General features: G+C 43.5%; 1 protein-coding gene across 2 annotated transcripts in view; it reads left to right on the forward strand.

The window, feature by feature from the left end:
* Positions 1 to 14352: 14352 nt before the first annotated feature.
* The window catches only part of LOC143805564 (ligand of Numb protein X 2-like), a 91520-nt gene continuing 90275 nt past the window's right edge, over positions 14353 to 15597 (forward strand). The window contains exon 1 of one of the 2 annotated variants that reach the window (XM_077285057.1): positions 14353 to 14612. The gene's annotated coding sequence lies outside the window, so the exon portion shown is untranslated. The remainder of the gene's footprint in view (positions 14613 to 15597) is intronic. The other variant, XM_077285060.1, reaches the window with a different exon arrangement.

Here is a 15597-nt window from a genome sequence, read left to right on the forward strand (position 1 = left end):
AGAAATTTTCCTGACAAAAAACGGACATTTCTGCCAGAAATACGCATGTGTTTTTACCGCAATTTTACCACGTTTTACTGCGTTTTTTAAATGCGTTTTTGATGCGGTTTTTGTGCGTTTTTTGTGCGTTTTTTTCCAACTGCATAGAATTGCGGGAAAAACGCAGAAAATCCGCAAACTTAATGAACATGCTGCTTTTTTTACCGCAATGCGTTTTTTTCGCGGAAAAAAACGCACCATGTGCACAAAACATGCAGAATGCATTCTAAATGATAGGATGCATAATGTTTGCGTTTTTAATGAGTTTTTATAGCGTTTTTATGGCGAAAAATGCGAAAAAAAACGCAGAAAAACCTGAACGTGTGCACATACCCTTAGTTTGGTGAATTTATTTACAGCGTGAAGAAAGTGTAGAAAAATGTTTCAGTCATTAGACCTTCCTCAGTTATACACTAAATTATAGAAAACATGTAGCATATGTGTATCCGGCTCTTTTGGTTTCAAGCATGTTGTAGCTGTTTGCGTTGTGACCCAATGTCAGATATGCTAGATCACCATTGTGGCCAAATCAGGAGGTTACGCCCCTCATTTACAAGCGCGATTGGAGACAAAGGACACCGCACACATGTTCTGTGAGCAAGTCACTTTTATCTGATGTAATGCAGCAAGATGCAGTATTTTATGCCATTTACAACAAATGTAACTCTCAATGTAATTCATGTAGCCCTCCCCCGTTACCCCGGGGTCATGCTGACCTTTAATTCTCACGTACCCAGAGTATGTTGTGGCTGACTATTGAGAACATACATGATAAGAAGTATAGTCTCCTTGAAGAGGAGACTAGCAGACTACTGCAACAACAGATTCTAGAAATTCTAACAATTAAAGGCAAAAGGCACTTAAAGGCAAACTATTAACCCATCTATATCAAGCATAAGGATGAAGTGAGCCTATGGCAGCCTGCAGGGTGGCAACGCCCATTGCTGCAATGACCAGTCCGCAAGTTTGGAGAACAGCCAAGGGTGCATGTTCTGCTTAATCTACAAATGTTGACTCCACATGTTCACTTCTCTCCTATATAGGAAGGATGGCCACAGTGCCTGTTCCCCCATGCTTTATATGCTAAAATTCTATGCATCTGAAATGAGGAAACCTGATGCAGGTTTACCCCACCCATAAGAGAGGGTTGATGAGACCTACCTGAATGGGCCTCCTCCACTTCTATACAAAGATTACCCTATATACTCGAGTATAAGCCGAGGCACCTAATTTTACCGCAAAAAATCTGATTTAATAAGCAAAGCCCTTTATCAGATCCGACAGAAAATAGATACAATTAGCAACGGATACCCATAATATGTTTAAAACTTAACTTTTACTAAGTTGTTAATAAAAGACTACATACAAAAACTGGTGTCAAAGTGCAGCGATTAGCGCCTGTAGAGCGCATGCGCATAGAACTAGTGAGCGGAGATATTCTGGGCAGCTGAGAGTGACATCAGCGGTTCACGCTGCTTCGCTTGCGTTCCAGCAGCCAGCGCGACATAGCCACAAGCGGCGCATGCGCTGTAGAATCCGGAAATGACGAGTCTCGGAGTTCGGAAACATGGCGCGATAGTGCATATAAGGTAGGGAACTAGAGAAGCGCGCGTACTCTTCTCAACTTGTAATGTCACCATCCCCTGATGAGTCAATACGATGAAACGCGTCGGGAAGACATTGTATGGACATAGAACCGGGCATGAATAGGAGACTAAGGAATGCCGGTGACAAGTATACCGAAACCTGAGGGTTACCCAGAATGATCTGCTGCGGGCCCAGATGAGTATACACCGTCCTTGCAGAAAGATGTTTAACCCTCTATATGAACCCATGCCATTGCGTTTGAGGGCATTGATGTATTCTAATTAGTGAGGGATATGAGTCTGTAGCTGTTATGAGCAACGTATGCAAAGATAGCTGATATTTATGAGCCTTCTATTTTGAACCTATGCCATTGTATTTTTGGGCATCGATGTATTCTATATATATAGGAGCAATAAGGCTTCTTTGCTTTCGAGATATTGTTGACAGCACACTCTAATGAGCATATTATTCATATATACACCACTGAATAATTATTATCTATATTTGTTTGGAGTGCATAACGGACCTTGAGTATGGTGCTCTCTATTAAAAGATATTGGCACACCTAATGTCCGTATATTTATATGATTGATAGTACTCTGATGAAGGAAGTGTCAGGTACCCAGGAATAACTGAGACATAAAGGGGACTCAGTGCTAGAGTTTGGAACACTGATATATCCTGCATAAAAAGTTATTACCTGGACTATATTCAGTGGTAGTGGCGGGTTCTCTAGTACCCTGCATACTTTTTAATAAGTTTTGTAGTTTTCTTTCACTTTTTTGCACGCTGCACTTTGACACCAGTTTTTGTATGTAGTCTTTTATTAACAACTTAGTAAAAGTTAAGTTTACGCAAAAAATCTGGGAAAACTTATTGACTCGTGTATAAGCCTAGGGTGGGAAATCCAGAAGCTACTGGTAAATTTCAACAATAAAACTGGGTCCAGATAGGGGTTAAAAAGAAAATAAAAAATAAAATATAGCAGACTAAGTAGTGTAAATAAACGTACTGTGTATCCAAGACCAGAGATATAGCGGTACTTGTATTCAGCAATGCTTGGTTGGAGTACGGGGGCTTAACCAAGACTGTCAAGACTGTAAAGGCTACATCATTGGTCACAGCCCTGCGGAAGAGTGGGAGAAGAAGAGCGTCTGCATCTGTCAATCATCTGTCAAGGATGTGGTGTGCCCCAGGTACCAGCACACAGAAGCGGGCAGGTTCTTTCCCAGTACGGCACAGACAACACAGAAGCTGCCGGCGTGCCAGAGAAAATAAGAGCGGTGATGTCAGCAGTCATCGGACCATCCACAGTAGCTGTAGGTGCCCGCAGATGAGCGGGAGAGACCGGAGAACACCCGCACTGCACCGGAGAACAGGTAAGTGGGACCCTCACTCAAGTATAAGCTGAAGGGGGCTTTTTTGGCATAAAAAATGTGCTGAAAAACTTGGCTTATACTCGATTATGTACAGCACTATTCAAGTCAGTTATAACGATAATGAAAGGTAGCGTTCACCTTCAGAAATGTTCACATTCTAATCCCCGAATCCCCTCATTTATGGTCTCCAGCGCGGAATGTCTACTACTCTGTTTACGTTTTGACTGTCTCTAGGACAACTGGTATTATGTGATGTATTGGGATGACACAATGCAATGGCTGTGGCGCCTCTTAAATATTGCCATTACTACATATTTAATGATCTGAAGGGAAGTAGCACAGATCAAACTGTTTAAGTGTGGATGTAATGGAAGACAAGATTTTCATTTACACCTGAGAGCAATGCAGGCATGTTTCTGTGTTGTGAAATTGATTTTATTAACTACTATTAACAAGCGCATACATGATAAAGGCAGGCTGAGATGTTACATAAGTCTGATGCTATTGCATGCTACGCTTCCAAGCATGTCATCTTTTTACTTAGGCCAGTGTTACACCTAACGTATAAAAATACGGTCCGTTTTTACGGACAAGATACGCAGAAAAGTTCCTGAACAGTGATCTGTATTCAATGCGAGGATGCAATTTTTTCTTCAAAAAGTATTCGTATGGCATCTGTACGACGAGATTTTCTCACCGGCTTGCAAAATGGACATAAAATGGATCCATGGGCTCAAATATTCGTGAACACATATATACAGTCTATATATATATATATATATATATATATATATATATATATATATATATATATATCATACAGACCAAAAGTTTGGACACACCTTCTCATTTAAAGATTTTTCTGTATTTTCATGACCTTGAAAATTGTACATTCACACTGAAGGCATCAAAGCTATGAATTAACAGATGTGGAATTGTATACTTAACAAAAAAGTCGGAAACAACTGAAAATATGTCTTATATTCTAGGTTCTTCAAAGTAGCCACCTTTTGCTTTGATGACTGCTTTGCACACTCTTGGCATTCTCTTGAAGAACTTCAAGAGGTAGTCACCGGGAATGATTTTCACTTCACAGGAGTGTCCTGTCAGGTTTAATAAGTGGGATTTCTTGCTTTATAAATGGGGTTGGGACCATCAGTTGCGTTGAGCAGAAGTCTGGTGGATACACAGCTGATAGTCCTACTGAATAGACTGTTAGAATTTGTATTGTGGCAAGAAAAAAGCAGCTAAGTAAAGAAAAACGAGTGGCCATCATTACTTTAAGAAATGAAGGTCAGTCAGTTCGAAAAATTGGGCAAACTTTGAAAGTGTCCCCAAGTGCAGTGGCAAAAACCATCAAGCGCTACAAAGAAACTGGCTCACATGAGGACCGCCCCAGGAAAGGAAGACCAAGAGTCACCTCTGCTTCTGAGGATAGGTTTATCCACGTCACCAGCCTCAGAAATCGCAGGATAACAGCAGCTCAGATTAGAGACCAGGTCAATGCCACACAGAGTTCTAGCAGCAGACAAGTCTCTACAACAACTGTTAAGAGGAGACTTTGTGCAGCAGGCCTTCATGGTAAAATAGCTGCTAGGAAACCACTAAGGACAGGCAACAAGCAGAAGAGACTTGTTTGGGCTAAAGAACACAAGGAATGGACATTAGACCAGTTGAAATCTGTGCTTTGGTCTGATGAGTTCAAATTTGAGATCTTTGGTTCCAACCACCGAGTATTTGTGCGGCGCAGAAAAGGTGAACGGATGGACTCCCACCATGCCTGGTTCCCACCGTGAAGCATGGAGGAGGTGAGATGGTGTGGGGGTGGTTTTCTGGTGACACTGTTGGGGATTTATTCAAAGTTGAAGGCATACTGAACCAGCATGGCTACCACAGCATCTTGCAGCGGCATGCTATTCCATCCGATTTGCGTTTAGTTGGACCATCATTTATTTTTCAACAGGACAATGACCCCAAACACCTCCAGGCTGTGTAAGGGCTATTTGACCAAGAAGGAGAGTGATAGGGTGCTACTAGTGATGAGCGAATATACTCGTTACTCGAGCATGCTCGGGGGTCCTCCGAGTATTTTTAGTGCTCGGAGATTTCGTTTTTCTTGCCGCAGCTGAATTATTTACATCTGTTAGCCAGCATAAGTACATGTGGGGATTCCCTAGCAACCAGGCAACCCCCACATGTACTTATGCTGGCTAACAGATGTAAATCATTCAGCTGCGGCAAGAAAAACTAAATCTCCGAGCACTACAAAATATTCAGAGGACCCCCGAGCATGCTCGAGAAATCTCGAGTAACGAGTATATTCGCTCATCACTAGGTGCTACACCAGATGACCTGGTCTCCACAGTCACCAGACCTGAACCCAATCGAGATGGTTTGGGGTGAGCTGGACCGCAGAGTGAAGGCAAAAGGGCCAATAAGTGCTAAGCATCTCTGGGAACTCCTTCAAGATTGTTGGAAGACCATTCCTGGTGACTACCTCTTGAAGCTCATCAAGAGAATGCCAAGAGTGTGCAAAGCAGTCATCAAAGCAAAAGGTGGCTACTTTGAAGAACCTAGAATATAAGACATATTTTCAGTTGTTTCACACTTTTTTGTTAAGTATATAATTCCACATGTGTTATGCTACGTTCACATTTGCGTTGTGCGCCGCAGCGTCGGCGCCGCAGCGCACAACGCAAACAAAAACGCAGCAAAACGCATGCACAACGCTGCGTTTTGCGCCGCATGCGTCCTTTTTTTAATTGATTTTGGACGCAGCAAAAATGCAACTTGCTGCGTCCTCTGCGCCCGGAAGCGGGCGCCGCAGCGACGCATGCGGCGTAAAACGCAAGTGCGACGCATGTCCATGCGCCCCCATGTTAAATATAGGGGCGCATGACGCATGCGGCGCCGCTGCGGCGCCCGCCGCTAATGTGAACGTAGCATAAATTCATAGTTTTGATGCCCTCAGTGTGAATGTACAATTCTCATAGTCATGAAAATACAGAAAAATCTTTAAATGAGAAGGTGTGTCCAAACTTTTGGTCTGTAATATATATATATATATATATATATATATATATATATATACAGTATATATATATATCTAAACTGCCATTGTTGAGGGAGGATCTAAATTGATCCTTCACGGTTAACTCAGTGATTTCCAAATTAATCTACAGGGCGAACTTGCCGGCAACTGAAAATGACCAGACGGAGACGTATGTCTCTGTGTGGGGGATCGAGCAGATCTCTGGCCCCCGTTTTATTGTGTAGCGCTTTTCATAATCATAGAAATTATACTTCAACCAATCAGCTTAAAAACACGCTCACAGTTCTTAACCTATAAGAATACAGGAAAAACTTAACCCATGAGGATACAGAAAAACCGGAAACTACATACACTGTGTTCCAAATTATTATGCACAAAGAGTTTAGGAGTGATAAGGTTAGAATTTTTTTGTTTGTCATTTAAACTCATTGATGGTGATGTGTGTCAGGGCTCTTTATATCACTGAAAGCAATTGCAGATACCTGTGCAAATTAGTTTGGCAGGTGTGTCCAAATAAAGGCAAGACTACTTAAGAAGGTTGTTCCACATTATTAAGCAGCCTACATTTTTTGCCAAAATGGGAAAGAAAAAGGATGTGTCGGCTGCTGAGAAGCAACAAATTGTGGAGTATTTAGGTCAAGGCATGACTACAATCAACATTGCCAAGACACTTCATCGTGATCATCGCACAATCAAGAAGTATGTAGCTGATTCCCAGCACACACGTGTGCGTGCTGATAAGGAAAAATTGAGGACTCTTTCCAACAGGCAATTGCGTAAGGTTAAAAGAGCAGCTGCAAAAATGCCTTGTCATAGCAGCAGACAAGTTTTTGAAGCTGCTGTTGCCTCTAAAGGCCCCGTCACACTTAGCGACGCTGCAGCGATTCAGACGATGCCGATTGCTGCAGCGCCGCTGTTTAGTCGCTGTGTGGTCGCTGGGGAGCTGTCACACAGAGAGCTCTCCAGCGACCAACGATGCCGAGGTCCCCGGGTAACCAGGGTAAACATCGGGTTGCTAAGCGCAGGGCCGCGCTTAGTAACCCGATGTTTACCCTGGTTACCAGTGTAAAATGTAAAAAAACAAACAGTACATACTCACCTTCGCGTCCCCCGGCGTCCGCTTCCTGCACTGACTGAGCGCCGGCCCTAACAGCAGAGCGGTGACGTCACCGCTGTGCTTTCACTTTACGGCAGTCAGTCAGTGCGGGAAGCAGACGGCAAGGGACCTGACGGACACCGGAATGTGAGTATGTAGTGTTTTTTTTTTTTTACATTTACGATGGTAATCAGGGTAAACATCGGGTTACTAAGCGCGGCCCTGCGCTTAGTAACCCGATGTTTACCCTGGTTACCAGTGAAGACATCGCTGAATCCGTGTCACACACACCGATTCAGCGATGTCAGCGGGACCTCAACGATCAAAAAAAGGTCCAGGCCATTCCAACACGACCAGCGATCTCACAGCAGGGGCCTGGTCGCTGCTACGTGTCAAACATAGCGAGATCGCTACTGAGGTCGCTGTTGCGTCACAAAACTTGTGACTCAGCAGCGATCTCGCTAGCGACCTCGCTTAGTGTGACGGGGGCTTTACATCCCCAGAACAACAAGATGCAGGGTCCTTGAGAGGTTTGCAGCTGTGCGTAAGCCATCTTGTCGACCACCTCTATCCACTGCACACAAGCAGAAACGGCTCCAGTGGGCCAAAGAATACATGAAGACTGATTTCCAAACTGTTTTGTTCACCGATGAGTGCCGTGCAACGCTCGATGGTCCAGATGGATGGAGTGGAGGATGGCTGGTTGATGGACACCCCATGAAAACACAGCTAAGGCGCCAACAAGGAGAAGTTGGAGTAATGTTTTGGGCTGGAATCATGGGGAGAGAGATTGTCGGCCCCTTGGGGTAAAGATGAACTCCATAATCTATGTGGAGTTTCTAAAACAACACTTCCTGCCATGGTTCAAGAGGAAGAACCGTGCTTTCCGCAGCATGATCATTTTCATGCATGATAATGCACAGTCTCATGCTGCAAAAAACACATCTGCATCTCTGGCTGCTATGGGCGTAAAAGAGGACAAACTTATGGTGTGGCCACCATCTTCCCCTGACCTCAACCCCATTGAGAACCTCTGGAGCATCATCAAAAGGAGTGTCTATGATGGCGGGAGGCAGTTCACATGTAAGCAACAGCTCTGGGAGGGTATTCTGTCCACATGCAAAACAATTGAAGCAGAAACCATCCAAAAACTGACAAATTCAATGGACGAGAGAGTTCAGAAGCTTCTTTCGAACAAGGGGTCCTATGTGCAAATGTAACATCACCTAGAATAAAGTTTTCACTTGAAAACTGTTTGATTTCATTTTGTAATAAGCTGATAATGCTTATAACTTCACAATTGACCATTTTTTTGTTCAAAATAAAAAAAAAGGTTGAAAACTCTGCTGTGCATAATAATTTGGAACATTCATTTTGAGTGTTTATTTTTTTTTAAAAAGATATTGTTTTCATAGGCAGTTTGTTCCAAAACATTGCAATTACACTCACTGGCCACTTTATTAGGTACACCTGTCCAACTTCTTGTTAACACTTAATTTCTAATCAGCCAATCACATGGCGGCAACTCAGTGCATTTAGGCATGTAGACATGGTCAAGACAATCTCCTGCAGTTCAAACCGAGCATCAGTATGGGGAAGAAAGGTGATTTGAGTGCCTTTGAACGTGGCATGGTTGTTGGTGCCAGAAGGGCTGGTCTGAGTATTTCAGAAACTGCTGATCTACTGGGATTTTCACACACAACCATCTCTAGGGTTTACAGAGAATGGTCCGAAAAAGAAAAAAAATCCAGTGAGCGGCAGTTCTGTGGGCGGAAATGCCTTGTTGATGCCAGAGGTCAGAGGAGAATGGGCAGACTGGTTCGAGCTGATAGAAAGGCAACAGTGACTCAAATCGCCACCCGTTACAACCAAGGTAGGCCTAAGAGCATCTCTGAACGCACAGTGCGTCGAACTTTGAGGCAGATGGGCTACAGCAGCAGAAGACCACACCGGGTACCACTCCTTTCAGCTAAGAACAGGAAACTGAGGCTACAATTTGTACAAGCTCATCGAAATTGGACAGTAGAAGATTGGAAAAACGTTGCTTGGTCTGATGAGTCTCGATTTCTGCTGCGACATTCGGATGGTAGGGTCAGAATTTGGCGTAAACAACATGAAAGCATGGATCCATCCTGCCTTGTATGGAGCATCTTTGGGATGTGCAGCCGACAAATCTGCGGCAACTGTGTGATGCCATCATGTCAATATGGACCAAAATCTCTGAGGAATGCTTCCAGCACCTTGTTGAATCTATGCCACGAAGAATTGAGGCAGTTCTGAAGGCAAAAGGGGTCCAACCCGCTACTAGCATGGTGTACCTAATAAAGTGGCCGGTGAGTGTATACTACAATAGTAGATGACTGGCAAATAACAATGACTGCAATTCAGATAGGTAATTTAGAGAAAATATGAGGAAATATTATTTGCATAATAATTTGGAACACAGTGTATATGGTCGTGTCTTTTTGGCATAAAAAAAGACATACTAACAGGTGCCTCAGTCTTATGTAGTGATACACCCCCGAATCTATTATCTGGCTTGAGTTAGAACACTCAAGGTCTTTATACCAATTATGAACCATAGCCTAGTTGAATAACAGGCTTGTGAACAACAAGATAAAGTTACTTCATGGCAGCTATAACCTTTTACCTAATTAAATAACAGAATTTATCTTTAAGCAACAAGAAAATGGAGTAAAAATGGAGAATCTTTCTTAATTTGTCCCTTCACACCATGGCTACCCTAGATCCCACCTACTCCTGCTGTGGGTGAGTATCAACCTTGCTATAGGGAGGCGCAGCCAGATTCTGCAGGAACTTAACCCCACTGTGTTCTGCAGAGGTTAGCTTCCCCAGCCGATCCCCAAGCACTAGGTGGTTTATTAAACAGCTCCTCAAATGACTCCTCATCTGATCTAAGGTTCTAGTTCAGTTCTTGTCTAATTTCCTGTAAGTTGCTCCCTTGTATTCTCTCCTGTTTTCTGACCCGGCTGGCCTACTAATTTATTCAGAGTTCTCCACTCCTGACGTCAGCTATGTGTATTGAACTTGTGCTGCCTGCCTTGATCTCAGATTGTCTGACCATGTCTTTGCCTTTGTCCACCGGTTCCTCATACTCATGTCTCTGACCCTCTGGTCAGCTGCTGTGGACCCAGTGACTGGCCTGGAATGGCACCTGGTGACTATCTGCAGCCAAGCTTATCTTCACCATCAGAGGCACTAGTGAATACCAGGTAGTCACTTAGTTACGCCCCTCCAGGGTAAGCCCGGCCCATAAGTAGTGGGTCCATATTCACCAAGTTTAAAAGGGGTCAAACTCTACTCATCAGATATTGAGATATATCAGACATACAGTGGGTATGGAAAGTATTCAGACCCCTTTGCATTTTTCACTCTTTGTTTCATTGCAGCCATATGGTAAGTTCCAAAAATTCATTTTTTTTCTCATTAATGTACACTCTGCACCCCATCTCGACTGAAAAAACAGAAATGTAGTAATGTAGCAAATTTATTAAAAAAGAAAAACGGAAATATCACATGGTCATAAGTATTTAGACCTTTTGCTCAGACACTCATATTTAAGTCACATGCTGTCCATTTTCTTGTGATCCTCCTTGAGATGGTTCTACTCCTTCATTGGAGTCCAGCTGTGTTTAATTAAACTGATAGGATTTGATTTGGAAAGTCGTACACCTGTCTATATAAGAGCTCACAGCTCACAGTGCATGTCAGACCAAATGAGAATCATGAGGTCAAAGGAACTGGCCAAGGAGCTCAGAGACAGAATTATGGCAAGGCACAGATCTGGTCAAGGTTACAACAGAATTTCTGCAGTACTCAAGGTTCCTAAGACCACAGTGGTCTCCATAATCCTTAAATGGAAGAAGTCGTCCTAGACCTGGTCATCAGACAAACTGAGCAATCATGGGAGAAGAGCCCTGGTGAGAGAGCTAAAGAAGAGCCCCAAGATCACTGTGGCTGAGCTCCAGGGATGCAGTAGGGAGATGGGAGAAAGTTCCACAAAGTCAACTATCACTGCAGCCCTCCACCAGTCGGGCCTTTATGGAGGAGTGGCCCAATGGAAGCCTCTCCTCAGTGAAAAAATAACAACATCACCACTGGTAAGTACACAAAGCAATTTGGTTCACTAGAACCTCACCTTCAAGCATACACCATGCCGTCATTATTGTTATAAGATATACCTTATTTTGCATTTAATAACAGGGGTGAAGTCCGTGACATACCTAAACCAAACACCATATACCTCCACAGATGTCCTGAGGGTAATTTCCCGCTAAACTGAACGTTGGGACACATCTACCTTATATATTGTGAGTTGTTCCATATTTACATCATTCCTAACAAGTGAACCTCATACTCTATCTTGATTCTTAGAAAATCATTTTTATTTTAGGTCTCCCTGAGATAATATAGACTAGAATCCAAGTGCCTATATTCCCGTACGGGGCCTTAACAGACTTCTTATACAACAGACAACAAGCATACCAGGCCCTATATTGGCAGGTTCACGGTCAGTGTCACATATGTAATGAACCCTATGACACATAATTCATCATTCTGACAACAAATATTTTATTTTGGGGTGTAGATACCATTCAGTACTTGCTAGTACCACAGAGGAAAATTTAATTGCAATAACGGTACGTTCTTTACTTCCTATACCTTACTTATTCTTATCACACATACAGTGCGCACAGCAGTGAATTTGGGCCTTTTACCCCCTTTTTTTCCCCACCTTGTGGTATAAATAGCACCCAGCAGTCGGGCAGACTTTCTGATATCCTCTTTCTCCATTTCTTCTGCTCCTGAGCACGGCAATTATGCCAATTTGTTATTTGTTAGTACTATTGTCTTTGTCTTCTGACATTATCCTTTGTATCGGACATGATGTTGTTATTTTTTCATTATGTATCCATTGCAGTACTTGATAAAGGTCCATTTGGGGACCGAAACGTTGTAATTATTTTCGGGACTGCATTAAAATCTTCATATCAAACAAAAGTTGAGTGCAAAGTTATATTTATATTATTCACGGGTCGGGTTCCCACTTGTGCACCACCCACAGTTGTGCAATGTTATATCTCTAATATCCTCAGTGAAAGACATATATGAAAGCCTGCATAGAGTTTACTAAAAACACATGAAGGACTCCCAGACTATGAGAAATAAAATTCTCTGGTCTGATGAGATGAAGATGGACCTTTTTGGTGATAATTCTAAGCGGTATATGTGGAGAAAACCAGGCACTGCTCATCACCTGCCCAATACAATCCCAACAGTGAAACATGGTGGTGGGGGCAGCATCATGCTATGGGGGTGTTTTTCAGCTGCAGGGACAGGACGACTGGTTGCTATTGAAGGAAACATGAATGTGGCCAAGTACAGAGATATCCTGGATGAAAACCTCTTCCAGAGTGCTCTGGACCTCAGACTTGGCCAAAGGTTCACCTTCCAACAAGACAATGACCCTAAGCACACAGCTAAAATAACAAAGTAGTGGCTTCAGAACAACTCTGTGACCATTCTTGACTGGCCCAGCCCGAACCCTGACCTAAACCCAATTGAGCATCTCTGGAGAGTCCTGAAAATGGCTGTCCACCAACGTTCACCATCCAACCTGACGGAACTGGAGAGGATCTGCAAGGAAGAATGGCAGAGGATCCTCAAATCCCGATGTGAAACACTTGTTGCATCATTCCCATGAAGACTCCCATGAATGTTTTTTCCAATTGTTAGGAATTATAGATTGCCTGGGGTATTATGCCTTTCTTCAAAATGTAAATTAGAAGGACTTGGCAGTGGAGAGTCTTATTTCCTTATCAATGCATAATAAACATTGCACTTAACCAGCATTGTTAATCTGGACTTTGAACTAGTACAATTTTGCTATCGCTGCCCTGCTATTTTCGCTGGGCATTTTACCTCCTGCAAGTTGTTTGATTTGTTCTTATGAGTAACTGGTGATAGAATATTAATTAAAAAAACAGTCGTTTAGGTTGTTTCGTGCAAGAATATAATAACCTCGATACATGGATTTTTCCTTACTTGCTTAGTGTTACTCCTTGACATGACTGACTCTTCTTAAAAAGAAAAATCCGGGAAAGGAGTTACATCCTATCTCGGCTATTCTGAGTGAATAGTGACCACCACGACATCTAAAGAATTTGACCGAGGAAGGTGGCTCCGTCTGTCAGCCCTTGAGCATGTTGGATTTCTAGAGACATTTGCCTGTTAGGAGGCTTTATACCTAATAGACATCTGCCTGTTAGACGCAAATCCTTTTTTGGCACAGATTTGGCCACAGTGAATCCACTGCAAAATCCACATTTACAACATACAGATTTTAAGCAGATTCAAACTCGGATTTGTGACTACTTCAAGGAAAAATAAGAATGTTATAGGTCTCAAAATATGGCAATGCAAAAATATTTGTTGGTGTTTTTAATTTAGCACTAAGTAGTAAATTAAAGCAAGATTAAAGCGCCATTCCAGTGTTTTGTTTTGAATGCTGGAGTGGCGCTTTAAATGTAAGCCCTCTGCCCCCGGTCATATTCTCACCCTCCGGTGTCTTCACCGCCATCTTGTGAGCTCAGCTTCTGACTAGCCAAGAGTCAGACGCTACTTTACAAAATCTCAGTGCAAGTCTGGGAGAACCAGAAAGAGGCCGAACGAGGCTCTCATAGACTTGTATTGAAAAGTGACCTCCAAAGCGCTCCATGAAAACTGGAGCTGCCCACAGGTCACTTTTCGCCAGAGATGGACAGGAGCTGGGGGCCACCACCGCCGCCATCTTGGTGCTCCCTGAAGTTCCGCTATAGGCCGTGCTTCTAGGGTGACCATGATTTTTACAATCTGTGGTAATACTAGAGTGTTTCTGCATACAGTATGCTTGATCGGACCATTAATCGCCCAAGTGCCCTAAAAAGGACCTGAAAAATTAAGGACTTAGGAAATGGTGACACAAAACACATTTTTTTTATTTTCCAAACTTCGGTTTTAAATTTTTATTTTTTTTTACAGCAAAAATAAAAAAAAAAAATCTACAAGTTTGGTATCGCCGTAATCGTACTGCGCCGGACAACCTGGCGGACTGGATATATTCACCATATAATGAACGCTGTAAAGACAAAACCTATAGGTAAGATCTATAGGACTCCTCTGTGAGGAGCAGTCGCCCATAGCAACCATCCCCGGCCCCCAGTGCTAGCTGGGTAATGAGAGCAGCCTGGCGCGGCGCTGTCCCGTGCTGCACACAGCAGGAGGGAGAGGAGGACGCCGCCGCCATTGTGTGGCGCCCGCTGCTGCCGTCAGGCTGCACTGTGCATCCTCCTCCATGGAGCCGCGCTCAGGTTACTGCTGCCCCTCCCCGTGTGTGAGTCACTTCCCCTCCACCCAGGTGAGGCGCTCGGAACTTTCCCGGCTGCAGCCGCTGGCGCAGGTGAGCGCATGTTTTATTACACGGTGTTATATGGCGGGACAATGGCGCCGGGGACCCCCGCTGTGAGGACAGTGACAGCCCGGTGCGGGAAGGCGACTCGCACTCCCCCGGGCTGTGGGCAGTCCATGCTGGGACCTGTAGTTCCCCAGTCACACCTGTTCCTGACATATGGGCGCCTTCTCCCTGCAGCTCCTGCCAGGGTGCAATGTATGTGGATGAGCCCATGGCTGGCGGCTGCCAAGTTTCTAGGGCTTGTCAGTCCCTGGGGTGGTGTCTGAGCCCCCATACTATACCTGGCCCCCAGATGTGATCACACCCCTGTATTCTGACTGCAGTAGGTGGCAACTGTGACATATTGTTATTAATGGCTGCTACTAAAAATGTCTTCCGAGCCCTCGAAGTATCACCTTTGTGTGACGACTGTATATATCTCTATCTGTGGCCTGAGACACCTGAGCGTCCCCGGTAACTCCATGTATTCCTGTGGCCTTCGGCTATCACACCCTGATTTTCTGCTCTAAGGGTTTTCTGAAACTTGTATGTTGATAAGATATTACTGCATTTTGTTTTCTGAATTGTATTTATTTTATATCCAAACTTAAAATATACTGGTCAGTCAGGTAAACACAAAGGCGAGAAAAGAAACCCTCAGTATCTGATCGGTCCTAATTATTTTTATATATTTGACATGCTCTTTTCCTGACTGAGGTGCGACTTGTAGCAGTAATTTGGATTGGCAATGGCTTGTTTATCATTTTATTCCTGCTTTATATTTATTTTTCGCTTATTTCACACATTGTGCCTCCTGTAAGATCATAAAAGATCTTTGGGGGCATTTCAATACTTTTATTTCTCATATCTGATTTTCCCTGTAATAGGGACTGATATATTTGTCTCCAGTTTGCATAGCAGAGCTGTGACTGGGGGAGTCTCCTGTTCCCCTATGGGCCAGTCCGAACCTGGCTGTGCATATAGCAAATGTGAA

The sequence above is a fragment of the Ranitomeya variabilis genome, chromosome 2 (genome assembly GCF_051348905.1).
Source record: "Ranitomeya variabilis isolate aRanVar5 chromosome 2, aRanVar5.hap1, whole genome shotgun sequence".
Lineage (NCBI taxonomy): Eukaryota > Metazoa > Chordata > Amphibia > Anura > Dendrobatidae > Ranitomeya > Ranitomeya variabilis.